General features: G+C 41.3%; 1 pseudogene; it reads right to left on the bottom strand.

Moving 5' to 3' along the window:
* Window positions 1-5,378: 5,378 nt before the first annotated feature.
* Window positions 5,379-6,114, bottom strand: LOC131923629 (splicing factor YJU2-like; annotated as a pseudogene).
* Between the last annotated feature and the right edge of the window lie 450 nt (window positions 6,115-6,564).

Below are 6,564 nucleotides of genomic sequence, written 5' to 3' on the forward strand. Positions count from 1 at the left end.
AATTATTGCCATATCTATATGTTTTGGTGAATTTTTCTCCTTTGTAAGGGCTTCAAAATTAACAGTCTCCTGGTCTGCTTTCTGTCATCTTCTTAAAGCCTAGGGCTCTAAGCCCTGTGTTCTGGGTGTTCTCCACACAAGTGACCAGCCATATCTGATTAAAAAGAACAGAGGGAGATCGGAAGGATCTGGAAGAAGTTTGGGGAGGGAGAAACATGATCAAAATAGAATGTATGAATAAAAATTTAATAGAAAAAAATTTAAGTGACAGTCTCAAAACACACTCTGTGAAAGGCCTTAGTTACACATTTACTCAATCATTGCATGGTATCTAGGCAAATACCTTCTTTTTTTTTTTTTAAGATTTATTTATTTATTATGTATACTGCGTTCTGCCTGCATGTATGCCTGCAGGCCAGAAGAGGGCACCAGATCTCATTACAGATGGTTGTGAGCCACCATGTGGTTGCTGGGAATTGAACTCAGGACCTCTGGAAGAGCAGTTGGTGCTCTTAATTGCTGAGTCATCTCTCTAGTCTCCACAGATACCTTCTTGTTGAAGTCAAAGTAATTTTTAAGAAAATGAGATAATATAGACTCCTGAATGCTAATTAGTCAAGAAAAAATAAGATACATGCAAAATATTTTATTTTAGCATGCAGAACTAGCCTGTTAAACCTGGTCATAGATTATTTAAGAAGAAAGAGTAAGAGCATTTGCTTTACTAAAATTTGGTAGCACTCTGCTCTCATTAGAGCCATTATTCTGGACTAACAGAATCCTATAAGTTCTGAGTTGATTGGATGGATAGAATTAAAAAGTTATTTAAGTGTTACAACTTCAGAAGACTAATGGGCTATCTTTTGTATTCCTTAAGCATCTACACTTTTAAGTACCCAGTATATAAACCTTTCCATAAGTCTCTACAACTTTCCTTATTTGGGCCATTTTTTTAAAAAACAGAAATTTTGCTTTAATTGCAAATATAAAAGTAAATATGCATGTGGATCAATGATGGACCTCGAGCTTGTACCTATGTAATTACAACTTTGTAAAAATGCACCATCTGTGGGTAAGACTCACAGAGGGATGCTAGCTCAGTCATCTAACTCAGTCTTACTTTTTTATTGTATTTTTTTTATTATTGAAAACATTTTTAAATTTAACTATATTTTTATCTTGTTCTTTCCTTTCCCCAAGTCCTTAACAGATCCTCTCCCCCCTCCCTACCCACCCAATTGTAAGTTCTTTCTCAAATAAACAGAAACCTGGTACAACAACAAAACCACTTAAAAGGAAACCAAGAAAACAAAATAAAACACTACCAAAAAAGAGAAACACCAAACTATAACCAAATAAAAGTACCAAAAAAGGGGACTGGAGAGATAGTGCAGCAGTTAAGAGCATTGGCTGCTCTTCCCAGGGACCCTGGTTCAATTCCCAGCACCTATATGGCAGCTCACAATAACTCCAGTTGCAGGGGATTGGACACCATCATACAGACATACATGCAGGTAAAACATCAATGTACACAAAATAAAGATAAATCATTTGAAAAAAAAGCACACGCAAAAAAATACTCCACAAAAGTTTGGAGTCTGTTATATGTTAGTCAACTACTCCCCAACAGGAGGCCTATGCATTTTTTTAATGCAACAAAATAAAATACAATAAGACAATAGAAAAGCTATCACATCATAGTTGAACAAGACAAACCAACAAAAGGAAAAGAGCCCAAGAGAAGGCACAAGAATCAGAGACCCACTTGTTCACAGACTCAAGAATCCCATAAAAACTCTCAACTAGAAGCCATAATATTTAGGCAGAGGACCTGGCATAGACCCATGCAGGGCCTGTGCATGCAGCTTCAGTCTGGGAGTTCATATGAGCTTCATATTGCTCATGTTGATGTGGAGGGCCTTGGGTTTTTTTGGTGTCCTCCATTCCTGCTAGCTCTAACACTCTTTCTGCCTCCTGTTCTGTGGGACTCTCTGAGTTATGAGGGGAGGGATTTGATGCAAACATCTCATTTAAGACTGAGTGTTCCAAGGTCTCTCTCTTTCTACTTAACGCCTGGCTATGGGTCTCTATATTTGTTTCCATCTGCTGCAGGAGGAATCTTCTGTGATGATGGCTGAGCAAGGCACTGGTCTGTGAATATAGCAGAATGTCATTAGGAGGCATTTTATCATTACATTTTAAAAATCTTTTTAGACCAATATCAATTATTTGGTTTTATCCTAGGTCCCTGGGCAATCTAATATCAGGTTCTTGATCACCCAAGCAGTGTTGGGTACAGGTTTCATCTTATTGAGTAGGCCTTAAGTCAAATCAGTTATTGGTTGATTACTCCCTCAAACTCTGCCACCATTGTCCTAGCATGTCTTGCCTTTTCTGATCTAATGAGATGATCATGTGGTTTTTTTTGTCTTTCAGTCTGTTTATAAGGTAGACTACCTTTATCAGTTTACAATCGTTGAACCATCCCTGCATCTCTGGGATGAAGCCCACATGTTCATGGTGGATAATCTTCTTGATATTTTCCTGGATTCTATTTGCAAGCATTTTATTGAGAAGCTTTGTATCTATGCTCATAGAGATACTGGTTTATAATTTTCTTTTTTGGTTGAGTCTTTATGTGGTTTAGATATCAGTGGAAAGTGTCCTTAGAGAGAATTAGGACATGTTCTTTCAGTTTCTATCTTGTGGAATGATTTGAGAAGTGTTAGCACTAGTTATTCTTTGAAAGTTTAGCAAAATCCATCTGTCCCTGGGCTTTTTTTTTAGTTGGGAAACTTCATTATTGTTCCTGTGTCACTAGCAGCTATGACTCTGTGTATATTATTTCATCTTGTTTTAATGTTGGTAGGTCATATGTTATCAAAAAATTTACAGAAGTAAGAGAATGGGAAAAGCCCAGCGGCAAAAGGTAGACAGGATAATCTGAAGTTAAGAAAAACTGGCTAGAAACTAACTAAGCCAAGTTATTCATAAATAAGAATAAGCCTCCATGTGTGGTTTATTTGGGAACAGGGCGGCAGGCCCACCAAAAAAGCAGAAACAACAATAAATTCTTGCCATCTACTCCTTTGAGGTGTTATTTTTGTTGTGGTGGTGGTTATTCTATAGCTTTCAGGTGTGTTGCTAAGTTACTAATATGATATCTCCAACTTTTTGATGTAGGCACTTAGTACTATGAACTTGCCTCTTATAACTGCTTGCCTTGTGTCCCAGTGTTTGGATATGTTGTGTTTTCATTTTAATTATAAAATGTTTTTAATTTCCTTCTTGATTTCTGTGTTGGCCCATTTTTCTTTCAGTAGTGAGTTTTCAGTTTCCATGAGTTTATATACTGCTGTTGTTGTTGCTTTTTGTTGTTGTTGATATCCAGTTTAATCTGTGGTGGTCAGATAGGATAAAGGGTGCTGTTTATTTACTTGTTATTTTTTCAGTTTTTTTTTTTAATATCTGTTGGGACCTGCTTTGTATCCAAGTATGTAGTCAATTTTGGAGAAAATCCCATGAATTGCTAGGAAGAAAGTATATTCTTTTGTGTTTGGGTAAACTGATTTGTAGATATGTGCCAGGTCCATTTGATTTATGATGTTATTTAACTCAGCATTTTTCTCTGAATGACCTGTCTATTGGTGAGAGTGGAGTATTAAAATCACCCACTATCACTCAGTGATTATCAAACTATGTTTTTAATTGTAGTAATGTGTGGTGATATTAAGTCCTCCAATATATTGTGCACCCTAATAAACTTATCTAGGGTCAGAGAACAGCCACTAGCTAGACATAGAGGCCAGAAAACAGTGGCACAAACACCTTTAATCCTGGCATTCCAGAGGCAGGATTCCATCTGGATCTCTGTGAGTTCAAAGCCATACTGGAAACAGCCAGGCATGGTGACACACACTTTTAATCCCAGGAAGTGATGGCAGGAAGCAGAAAGTTATATAAGGACCAGGAACTAGAGCCTTTTTAGGATTTTAGGCGTTTGAGCAGCAGTTTAGCTGAGATCCGTTCGGATGAGGACTCAGAAATGTTCAGTTTGAGGAAACAAGATCAGCTGAGGAATGGGCGAGGTGAGATTGGCTGTGGCTTGTTATGTTTCTCTGATCTTTCGGCGTTCACCCCAATATCTGGCTCCCAAGTTTTTTTTATTAATAAGACCCTTTAAGATTTGTGTTACAGTCATGTTTCTTTTATGAACTTGAGTGCCCTTGTATTTGGTGCAGAGATGTTTAAAGGTGTAATATCCTCTTGGATTTTTGTTTTCTTTAATGAGTACATAGTCACCTTCCCTATCTCTTCTGAGTAGTTTTGGTTTGAAGACTATTTTGTCAGATAATAAAGTGGTTACATGGGCTCTCTTCTTGGGGCCATTTGCTTGGAATACCTTTTTATATCCTTTTATCCTGAGGTTATGTCTATCTTTAACGGTGAGGTGCATTCCTGAGATGCAGCAGGAGGATGGATTCTGCTTTCTGATGCAATCTGTTTCTGTGTCTTTTATTGGGGGAACTGAGACCATTAATACTAAGAGTTCTCAGTGAGCAGTATTGGTTAAGCGGTGGCGCTCGTGGCTGGCTGCCTGCGGTGGAAGGAGAGAGTGCGGAAAGAGAGGGAGGGCACAGAGAGCATGCCCGCTTTTTAGGCTGGGACGCCGTTGCAGGCTAGTGACGTAATTAAGGACATAATCCTTACAAGCAGTGTTTATTGATTCCTGTTATTTTACTGTTATGGTATGGGCTCCCCCCCCACACACACACTTTTGATTAGTCTGGGATTATTTATTCCTTGTATCTTCTTGGGTGTGGTTATGATGGACCAGGCTGATTCCGTGTTAGGGTAAAAAGCCATTTTGTTATAAGGTCAGCTACAAGACTGAAGATTGATTCACACATGCTCTACCCTGATAAGGTGTTTTGCTAAGGAATCTTGCGAAGTTCTACCAAGACGATCTGCCAGATAACCTAATCTGCTATCTGCTTCTGTAATGTTTGCTTGAAAAATCCTCAGGTCAAAAAATTCCCAGTTTACACTTTCTCCCTATGAGAGGAGGCCTGAAAAGTTAACCCACTCTGTACTCTCAAATCCCAATTTGGAGAGTCAGTCCTATGCATAGTAAATAAAGCTTGCTTAATTGGCTTTAATTTGCATGATGGTTTTCATTCTCAATTGAGGGGATCAACGGTTAACCTCTTCAGAATGAAAATTTCCTTGTAGTGTCCTCTGAAAAGCTAGATTGGTGGGGGGAAGTGGCTTAAATTTGTTTTTTGTTTTTTGTTTGTTTGTTTGTTTGTTTGTTTTTTGTTTTCTGTGTATAGCTGCCCTGTGCTCACCTGCTGAGTCTGGGATGCCACCATGGGGGCTCAGCTGTCACTGTCCCCATATGCACCCAGCTGGCTCAGGGAGGAGGCCCCCGAGGTCTGGGGTGCAAGGTTGGCCGCCTTCCTGCTCTGGGGGGGGGGGGCACCTGTGGCGGGCATCTGGGCCTGCTCTGAGCCGACGTTGACTTCCACCTGCCTTCACCTTCTTTGGCACAACTAAGCCAGGCAGCTGTGCTCTGCTGCCCACTGCCTCCGCCCTCTTCTTGGCCTTTAGCACTTGCCCAGGATGGCTGTGGGGTTGGGTCTTGCTGCTGCCCATGGTCGGGAAGGGGGGCTTCATCTTCTGAGTCAGAATCCTCCAGAAGCCTGCGGTGGCGAGCGTCTCTCAAGAGGGCTACTGATTTTTCCCTTTCAGTTCAGCTCCTCATCCTCCTGCTCCTTTTACACAAGCCCCTCCTCCTCCTCCAGGAGCTTCCCGGGCTGGAAGTTGCACGTGGCCCCATGCTCGGGTCTGTCTTGAAGGTGATCTCGGCCAAGCAGTGTATGCCGAAGCGGAAGACAGGCAGGTCCAGGCAGGCCTCGTTCTAGACCGTTTCCTTACATGCACTGAACTTCTTCCCCATGTAGATGTATTCTCCACATGTCTTTCTTACACCTCATGTTGAAGGAGGACATCAGCCCAGCCTTGTATTGCCCGTCCTTGGGTAGCTCGCATTTCGGGATTTGGGAACCTTGACGGGTTGAAGTCAGGTGGGTAGTATTTGTTTAAACTTTCCATTCCGACATCTTCGCTTCCTGTCCCTCGCACAAGGGAAGAAGCAGTTCACTTTGGTTCTCTCAGAGTTTATCCAACCAGGTGCCACAGTTCTCTTGATGTCACTTCCTCGGCTGTCTTACTGGCTGTAGCTTACAGGCTTTAGCGTTCTCGTTGGCTGCAATCTCTGTCAATCAAGGTCGCATGTGCATTTTCGTTCCCTTCCTGAGTGGCCCTAGGTGAGGCAGTAAATAAAGGTTCCGGGAGCATCAGCCTTAAAGCCGAGCCTGACAAATCGAGTCCCATCTCCAGGATCCACATGGTAGAAGCAAAGAACTGGCTCCTGCAAGTTGTCTTCTGGCTGCTACACTCATCATGGCATGGCGCGTGTGCGCACACACACACACACACACACACACACACACACACACACACACACACACAAGCATGCATGCACTCGTGGCCAAAAATAAA

The sequence above is a fragment of the Peromyscus eremicus genome, chromosome 13 (assembly GCF_949786415.1).
Source record: "Peromyscus eremicus chromosome 13, PerEre_H2_v1, whole genome shotgun sequence".
NCBI lineage: Eukaryota > Metazoa > Chordata > Mammalia > Rodentia > Cricetidae > Peromyscus > Peromyscus eremicus.